Source organism: Oryctolagus cuniculus, chromosome 1 (genome assembly GCF_051225735.1).
Source record: "Oryctolagus cuniculus isolate XC-2025 breed Fujian yellow rabbit chromosome 1, ASM5122573v1, whole genome shotgun sequence".
Taxonomy (NCBI): Eukaryota; Metazoa; Chordata; class Mammalia; order Lagomorpha; family Leporidae; genus Oryctolagus; species Oryctolagus cuniculus.
The window spans coordinates 204,570,953-204,580,996 of NC_142867.1; positions in this window are offsets into that span (position 1 = coordinate 204,570,953).

The window sequence follows — 10,044 nt, forward strand, 5'->3', positions numbered from 1 at the left end:
TCTTCATGTGTTTGGAGATTCCTGTTTTGTTGGTCAGCAATTTTATTCCACTGTGGTCTGAGAAGATGTATGGTATGGTTTCAATTTTTTTGAACTTGCTGAGACTTATTTTATGGGCTCACATGTGTTCAATCCTAGAGAAAGTTCTATGCACTGCAGAGAATAATATGTATTTGTGTATTCTGTAACTATAGGATGGAAAGTCCTGTAGATATCTGTTAGGTTCATTTTGTCTATAATGTTGATTAACTCCATTTCCTTGATGATTTTCTGTCTATTCGATCTGCTCTTTGCTGAAAGTTGGGTATTAAAGCTCCCCACTACTATTTGAGTCCTTCTATCTTTAAACCTGTTAACATTTATTTTAAATAGCCAGGTGCCCTGTAATTAGGTACATATACATTCATAATAGTCACATCTTCCTGTTGGATTTATCCCTTAATCATTACATAGTGCCCTTCTTTTTCTCTTAACAGTTTTTGTGTTAAAGTCTATTTTGTCTGATATTAGGATACTACACCAGCTCTTTTTCAGTTTCTGTTAGCATGGATTATTTTCTTCTATGCTTTCAGTTTCAGTCTGTGTGCATCTTTTGGTGGGATGTGTTTCTTGTAGGCAGAAAATAGGTGGATTTTGTTTTTTAATCCATTCAGCCATTCTGTGTCTTTTAAATGGAGAGTTGAGGCCATTTACATTCAGGGTGACTATTGTTAAGTAATGACTTTGCCCTGCCATTTTTCCATTAATATTCCAATTTTAATTTTGGATTTCTTTTGTACTTTTGGGAGATTTTCTGCCTTCTCCTTCTTTCATAATTATGTCCTTCTTTCTGTGTTTCTGTATGTAGCACATCATTGAGCATCTTTTGTGGGGCTTGCTTGGTAGTGATAAATCTTTCAATTTCTTTTTTGTTATAGAAAGTCTTTATTTCACCTTCAATCATACATTAGAGCTTTTCAGGGACTAACATTCTGGGTTTACAGTTTTTTTTCTTCTTAAGACTTGGAATATATCATGCCATTCTCTCCTATCATGTAGGATTTCTGATTGAAAAGTCTACTATGAGTCTAATTAGGATTCCTCTGAATGTAATCCAGCATTTCTCTCATGCCCATCTTATAACCTTTTTTTTTTTTTAAAAAAAAAAAAAACGTTTTACTGTGGAGAACATTATTACATTGTTTAATGGTGAAGATCTTTTCTGGTCATATCTATTGGGAGTTCTATGTATTTCTTGTAGTTGTATGTCCTTTCTTTCTCCAAATTAGGGAAGTTTTCTGTTATTTCATTGAAAAGGCCTTCTAATCCTTTATTTCCTTGCCTTCAGGAACTCCTAAGACCTGTGTGTTGGGTCATTTGATAGTATCTTCTAGGTCTCTAACAATGTTTGTTAGTTTTCTAATTTGTTCTTGTTTTTGGTCTGACTAGAATTTCCAGAGATTTGTCTTCTAGCTCAGATATTCTTTCTTCTGCCTTACCTACTCTGTTGCTAGGACTTTCCACTGCATTTTTTATTTGGTCTATTTAATTCTTCATTTCTAGTATTTCATTTCGATTTCTCTTTAATCAATTTCATAGAAAATTTTTCATTCATATCATATATAGATTTCTTAAGTTCATGAATTTGCTTCTGACTGCTTCTAAGTAATCCAATGATTAGTTTTCTGAATTCTGTTTCTGGCATTTCCTCAACCTCTTCATCTTCATCTTCTAATATTGAAATGTTGTAGTGTTCCTTTGGTGGTCTCATAATATCTTCCTTATTCTTATTTATAAATTTTTTACTTTGTTTTTTTTCTTTCGCATTTGTGTATTTTTTTATTGTCTGCTGGTTTTTATCTTAGTAAGACCCCTGTTGGGTTTGGTAGCTCTCCTCTGGTTAAATGGATGAAGAGGAGTGGTCACCTCAATTGGTGTGACCTGCCCTTCTCAGAGTTTCAGGACATTCAGGTGTTAGTCCCACATGTGCTCAGCACTCCTCTGCACTGTTCAGTGAACTACTCATTTGATCCGTGGAATCTTTCTGGTGAGCACTGTTCCCTCTGTTATGAGCTGCTAAAGGTAACTGAGGATCTCGGGATACAGAGAAATGCTCTGTAATCACCCAGGGCCTAGTCACACTGTCTTCTCTCATGCAGCCACAGTTTTCTCAGACTCAGTTTCCAGGGCTCTCTGGGTTGTGGATTGTCAGAGGGGCCACTCCGCTCAGCTAGCCAGATCTGCGTATAATGAGACTTAGGTGTTCCCAGAGCTGCTGTCTGTGTGTGGTCCTCCCAACCGGCTTCAGTGTTAGTTGGCAGGAGGGTGGTTTCCTCTGGTTAGGTCGGTGGATCATGGGCATGCTGAGCACCCACCCACTTGAGACCTGCTCATTTCTCAATCATGATCATGTTGGGTGGGTAGAAGAGCCCCGTATGTGGGACTTCCTTTTTGTAGGAGTAGTTCCCCTACCTCCCATTGCTGGGCAACTGGTGCGGTGCAGTTTGCATGGAGGGGGAAGGAATTCCTCTGAATTGTGGCCCTCCTTGTTTGGCTGGGGGATAATCCCTGTTATTGCTGGGTATAGGCACAGGAAGTAGGGGTGGCAGCTACCTGCCTGGTTTGCCAGGGCTGCCATCTTCCTCTTTGAGTCCAAGATTTTGTTGCTTTTTTGTTGTGTATTTGCTCTTTCAGTGCAGATTTGGATTGTTCTGTTGTTGTGCTGGATCTCCTGTTGGGGCTCTCCCTTGGCTCTATCCTAGGAATGTACTTTCTCCCCTTTTTAAATCTTAATTTTGCCCCACATGTGTCAGACTGTCCTGTTGCTATTCTGCCATCTTGGAACCTCCAACAATGGAATTTCAACATGAGATGTGGTGGGGACAAGGCACATCTAAGCCATAGCAATGGGACATGATCTAATCTCTTTGACAAGATTATACACTGCTCATGAAGGAGGGTGTTGACTATTAATTTTATAAACATAATTGGGCAAAAAAAGGCTTCCCATTTTATCTCTTACATGGCCCATATTTTACATGTAGCTCTCCTCTGAAAAGGTGCTGTGTGCAAGTCTAAGTGCCTTTGTTCAGTCAGTGGCTCAGCATCCGCTCATTCAATGTTGCACCCCTACAAGGCTGCCTTTGGGGCTCTACCTCACTCCCTCTCTTACAAAGCATCAGCAGAAAATTGATTTGACAAGTGCTGTGGACTGTCCACAGTTCAAATAATTCTGAAAGCTCTTATCAGATGGCTCTCTTGGAAATGTCAACAATTTCTGAACTGTCAGTGCTACACTATAAACAATGCTGTTGCATACATTGTTAATCATGGAAGTAATTTCCAGTCCCAATAAAACAGACCCCAGGGAGTAAGTTGTGTTTTAAACTTGAGATCACTAAAGACTCAACTATAACTGGTGTCTGGCATTGGAGTCATCTTATTTTCTGAGATCCAAGCATTATAGATTACTTCTGGTATATTGGAACATTATTTGATTAAAAAAAACCAAAAAGCATTGTTTGATAATGGGCTAAATATACTTTAAACAGCGTACAACCTAAAATATGTATGTTGATTTTTTAAAAAAGGTTTATTTTATTTATTTGAAAGACAGAGGTATAGAGAGAGGTAGAGCTAGAGAGAGAGAGGTCTTCTGTTCTGCTGGACCACTCCCCAGACCTCAATGGCCAGAACTGAGCAGATCTGAAGCCAGGAGCCAGGAGTTTCTTCCGGGTTTTCCACATGGGTACAGGGGCCCAAGGACTTGGGCCATCCTCCACTGCCCTCCCAGTCCACAGCAGAGAGCTGGATCAGAAGTAGAGCAGCTGGGACTCAAACTGGTGTCCATATGGGATGCTGGTACTACAGGCTGGGGATTTAACAAGCTGTGCCACAGTGCCAGCCCCAGAGAAAAACAAAAAGCATCATTTGATAATAGGCTAAATATACTTTCAATTGCATACAAACTAAAATAATGTATGTTGATTTTTGCCCTTTAGAATTATCTTGCCATTCCCCCTTTTTAGCAATTTTTGAATAGAGACAAAAAAGCTGTTCTAGTTGAGACTACATTCATGGTGTGGTTTTGATGTGTTTTCTTTAATATTCTATAATTATTAAAGAATCAGCACTCAACAGATAATATGAATGGTGCTACAATGATTTTGTTTTCTCTTATATAGTTATGTACTAAATCCAGACTTGATGGAAAACACATTGTGGATGAAGAAAGTTAGAGAATAGTGGTGATGAGGAAACTGGTAAGAACCTGTAGGATACGACCCAAAATGCAATCAGAGACTAAATATGGCCTAAATGCATTCACAATTAAACGAGAATGAAAGTAAATAAGCTATTATAAACAGAATTATAAGATAATAAATAAGTAACCCTATAAAGAGTTCTCATATTTCTATGGGCTTGACTTTTCTGTACAAATATTTAGCTTGGGTAGTCAGAATGTGATAATAAATCAATGTGAAAAATTCAAGTTTCCTAAAGAAAAATGGATGAAAGAAGGACTGTCAAGACAAATGCTGGGGCTGGTGCTGTGGCAAAGGAGGTTAAGGCTCCACCTGCGGTGCCAGCATCCCATATAGGCACTGGTTCAAGTCCTGGCTGCTCCACTTCTGATCCAGCTCCCTGCTAATGTGCCCAGGAAAGCAGTGGAAAATGGCACAAATGCTTGGGCCCCTGAACCCACATGAGAGACCTCGAAGAAGCTCTGGGCTTCTGGCTTGAGCCTTGCCCAGCCCCAGCTGTTGTGGACATTTGGAGAGTGAACCAGCAGATGGAAGATCTCTCACTCTCTCTCCTTCTTTCTCTGTATCTCTGCCTTTCAAATAGATGAATAAACCTTAAAAAGAGAGAAGAGAGATATGGATGCCCATGTGCAAGCAATTTTTGGGTCCCCAGAAAGGGAAGACTGGTTTAAAACTCTAGAAATATTTTCTCACCAGGCCTGTGTAATTCGCCCTAGATTTCTTCCCTCTCAGGTGCTCTAGAGGGAGGTAGGAAAAGACATCTTATAGAAGGACAACAGCAGACACCCATAGATGTAACAAATGTTCAGACTCACTAAATAAACACCAACACTGAAACATGAACACAGTTCTGATCTACAGCTCTATCCTATCAGGCTGGCAAAAATAAAAAAGGACAATAGCTAAATGGCAGGGGTATGGGAAGATGAATGTTTCTCCTCTGTGGGGTGTAAGAGGACTCGGCTACTGCAACAGACAACTGGGCCCTGCTACAATGTGAATCAATCTTTTGTGATTCATCAATTCCATCTATAGTATGTTGTACTGAAGAAATTAGGGCTATCTGTAAAGATAAATAAACAAAGATTTTCTTGTAGCACTCCTAAGAGGAGAACATAGGCTATCAGGCATCACTTAACATGTATTTGTTATTCTCAAACATTTTCTAGATCCAAAGCACTAAGTAGAATATAATATCCCACATATGAGATCAATAGCTAAAAATATTGTGGCATGGAGAAGTTATGCCATTTATTAAAGGTCACACAATTAAGAATTAACAAAACTTAAAACCCTAATATTGCTACTGTAATAAATGTCGTCTATCATTACAGAAGTATATTTACTGTCATAAGAAAATGTTTATAATGTAATGTTTTCTGAAAAAACTTAGGCTATATCTGATTTCTCTAACACAAGACTTATGCTTTTGCTAAGGAATGTTTTTCTAGGAATTCATTTTTTTTCTCATCTCAAATTATTGGTATAAAGTTGTGAATATCTTTATTATATTTGAATGTTTCTAGAAATGGCCATTATTTTTTTTCCTTTTTTTTCTTAAATCATTATTTTGTCTTTTTTTTTTTTTTTGACAGGCAGAGTGGACAGGGAGAGAGAGAGAGAGAGACAGAGAGAAAGGTCTTCCTTTGCTGTTGGTTCACCCTCCAATGGCCTCCGCACTGCGGCTGGCGCACTGCACTGATCCGATGGCAGGAGCCAGGTACTTCTCCTGGTCTCCCATGGGGTGCAGGGCCCAAGGACTTGGGCCATCCTCCACTGCACTCCTGGGCCACAGCAGAGAGCTGGCCTGGAAGAGGGGCAACCGGGACAGAATCCGGTGCGACTGGGACTAGAACCCTGTGTGCCAGCGCCGCAAGGCGGAGGATTAGCCTAGTGAGCCGCAGCGCCAGCCTTCATTGTTGTGTCTTGATAGGGGTCTGTTAATTTTATTAGGCCTTATCAATAATTAACTTTTTTCTTTTTTGGTCACATCATATGGTTGTTTTCTGTTTGATTAATTTTTGATGTTATCTTAGTTATTTCCTCTCTTCTATTTTTTTCCAAGTTTAATTTGATATCCTGTTTTCTTTGTCACTTAAGATGGATGTTAAGATAATTGATTTTTAGACTTTATCTGTCTACTGTGTACCTTAAAGGCCATCCATGTTATTCTATGTGTTGCATTAGATTTTTATCTGCAACCATGGATATGTAGTAAACTGACTTGTCACCCCAGACTTGTCTTGCTTTTTATTATTTTATTCATGGGCTGTCTAGAAAGGTATTGGGTAATTTCCAAGCATAAGGAACTTTTAGTTCTCTTTGGTAACCAGTTATTAGCTTAATTGCAACATGGTTCATCAAGACATAATCTATTTTATTTAAATTTTTTGAAACTTGTTAAAACTTGAATTTTGCTTCAGATATTGGACAATTTGGTAAATAGTCTGTTGTATTTATAAGGAATGCTAATATGATACTAGTTGGATGAACTGTCCATTAGATAGTTTGTTGATCTTGTTGAAATCTACACCCTTACTGATATTTTATTTGCACTTTTTTTTAACAGTTATTCAGATAGATACATTAAAATCTCTAGCCATGATGTAATTTTATGTATTAGTTCTGAGGTAACATCCTTAGGCTCATGCAAATTTAGAATTACTGTACTTTAGGTGTATTCTTTTATAAAATGTCCCCCAACCTCCATTTCTCTAGTAGCACATCTTACCTTAAAGTTTGCTTTGTCTGGTAAAAGAAAAGAGTCACCAGCTTTCTTTTGGTGTCTGCATGGGACATGTAATTTTTCCATCTTTACTTTTAATTTTATTTATAGTGTGTTTGCTATGCAGTTATTTTTAATCCAGTCTGACAATGTTTTCTTTTAATTGTGTATTTGATACATTCACACTTAATATTTGTTATATGTCACTTTTTTAAAGGTTTATGTATTTACTTATTTGTAAGTCAGAGTTACACAGAGAGAGAAGGAGAGGCAGAGAGAGAGAGAGAGGTCTTCCATCTGCTGGTTCATTCCCCAATTGGCCACAATGGCTGCAGCTGCGCCAATTAGAAGCCAAGAGCTTCTTCAGGATCTCCCATTGTGGGTGCAAGAGTTCAAGGACTTGGGCCATCTTCCACTGCTTTCCTAGGCCATAGCACAGAGCTGAATTGGAAGTGGAACAGCTGGAAATCGAACCTGTGCCCATATGGGATGCCAGCACTGCCGGTGGTGGCTTCACCTGCTATACCACAGAGCCAGCCCCAATATGTATAATCTTAATTTTTACTTTCCTACTGATCTGTGTTCTTTTTTTAAAAAAATTTTTTAATTTTTTTATTTTTGACAAGCAGAGTGAACAGTGAGAGAGAGAGAGAGAGAGAGAGAAAGGTCTTCCTTTGCTGTTGGTTCACTTTCCAATGGCCGCTGCGGCCGGCCCACCATGCTGATCTGAAGCCAGGAGCCAGGTGCTTCTCCTGGTCTCCCATGCATGCGGGTACAGGGCCCAAGGACTTGGGCCATCCTCCACTGAACTCCCGGGTCACAGTAGAGAGCTGGCCTGGAAGAGGGGCAACTGGGACAGAATCCGGTGCCCCGACCAGGACTAGAACCCGGTGTGCCGGTGCTGCAGGTGGAGGATTAGCCTAGTGAGCCACGGTGCTGGTCTGGTCTGTGTTCTTTATTTGCTCTCCTTTCTTTTCTTTCCTTCCTTCCTCCTCCTTCTTTCCTCCTCCTTTCTTCCCCTTCCTTCCTTCCTTCCTTCCTTCCTTCCTTCCTTCCTTCCTTCCTTCCCTCCTTCCTCCTTCCTCCTTCCTCCTTCCTCCTTCCTCCTTCCTCCTTCCTCCTTCCTCCTTCCTCCTTCCTCCTTCCTCCTTCCTCCTTCCTCCTTCCTCCTTCTTTTTAAAAAGATTTATTTAGGAGGTAGAGTTACAGACAGTGAGAGAGAGAGAGAGACAGAGAGAAAGGTCTTCCATCTGTTGGTTCCCTCCCCAGATAGCCTTAACTGCTAGAGCTGCAATGATCCTGAGCCAGGAACTTCTTCCAGTCTCCTAGGAGGGTGCAGGGGCCCAAGCGCTTGGGCCATCTTCTACTGCCTTCCTAACTTTTTGCAGGGAGCTGAATTGGAAGAGGAGCAGCCAGCACAAAAACTGGTACCCATATGGGATGCAGGCACTGCTACAGGTGGAGGCTTAACCTACATTGCCACAATGCCAGCTCCTTGCATCCCTTCATGCCTTCTTTATCTTAAAAAAAATTTTAAGTGCGCACACACACACACACACACACGGGGGAGGTGGGGGAGAGAGAGTTCCTCTATCTACTGATTTATTCTCCAAAGACTTGCAATAGCTGGGATTGGGTCAGGTGGATGCAAAGATTCAGGAACTCACTGTGAGTTTTCCACATGGGTGGCAGGGACCAAAGTACTTGAGCCATCACCTGTGACCTCCCTGGGTGCACATTAGCAGGAAGTTGAAATCAGAAGTAGAGCCAAGACACAAACCCAGGCACTCTAATATGGGATGTGGGTGTCCCAAGTGACACTGTTCCAAACACTAGTCCCTCTTCCATGCTTCTTGAGTTTAACCAAAGAGATTTATTCCATTTTTCCTCTTCTTTTACTACCCTTTAAGGGCTATTTCATTTAAAATTTTTACTTATTATGTGAAAGAGAGAGAGAAAGACAGACAGATAGACAAAGATGTTCCATCCACTGATTTACTTCCCAAATGCCCACAACAGAGGGGCTGGACCAGGTCAAGTCCAGGAGCCCAAAACTCAATCCAGATCTGTCACATGGTAGTAGGAACCTCTCTGGTTGAGCCATCATCTCCTGCCTCCCATCAGGAATAGAGCTGGAATTTGAACCCAGGTATTCTAACATGAGATGAGTGCATTCCTAGTACACTGGAACAGCTCCACCAAATAGCCACTCCATTAATGGTAAATTTTAGACTTCATGTGACATTATTCCTATTATTTCACAGTCAATATTCAGTTAAACTGACATTTTACCGTTCCATTATTTTGCATTCTTCCTGCCTCTCAATGCTTCCTGGAATGATTTTCCTTTTTCTTTGAGGGATTCTCTTTTGTTACCCATATTTCTATTTGGTGTATGGATTTGTGCTGATCACAATTCTGTGTTTGTATTAAAGGGTAACTTGCCTTACATTCTGAAGGCTATTTTTGGTGGATGTAGAATTCTATATTAGGAGTTATTATCTTTTAACTCTTTGAAGATAGCATTCTGTTGTCTTCCTGGTCCCCCTCCACCCCCCTTTTTCCTATTGATAAATTGCCTGTGGTCTTGTTGTTCTTTTAAAGGTGATATATCTTTTTTAAAATTTCAGCCGATTTTAAGATTTTTCTCCTTGTCTTTGTTTTGCAGCAGTTTAACCATGATGTGCTTGGGTGTAGTTATCTTTTTTTTTTTTTTTTGTCTTGGAGCTTGTAGCACTGATTAGTATTTTTGTTTTTTAATCATTGTTGGGAAAGCTTTTGCCTTAATTTCTTCAAATATTGCTTCTGCTTTATTTCCTGCTCTTCTTGTGTCATTTCATCATATCCCATGTGTCTTGGGTGTGCTTTTCTGTATTTTTAAAAAATCATTTTGGTTCACTACGTTTCAGCCTGTGTACTTTCTTGTGATGTTCCGATTCACTAATTGTCTCCTCAGTTGTGTGTCACTCCTGGTAAGTCTACCAATTGTACACTCAGTTCATGATGTTTTATCTTTCAGTTATAGTCTTTTCATTTATTATCTACATTCCAGTTCTCTGCGGAGATCTCCTACCT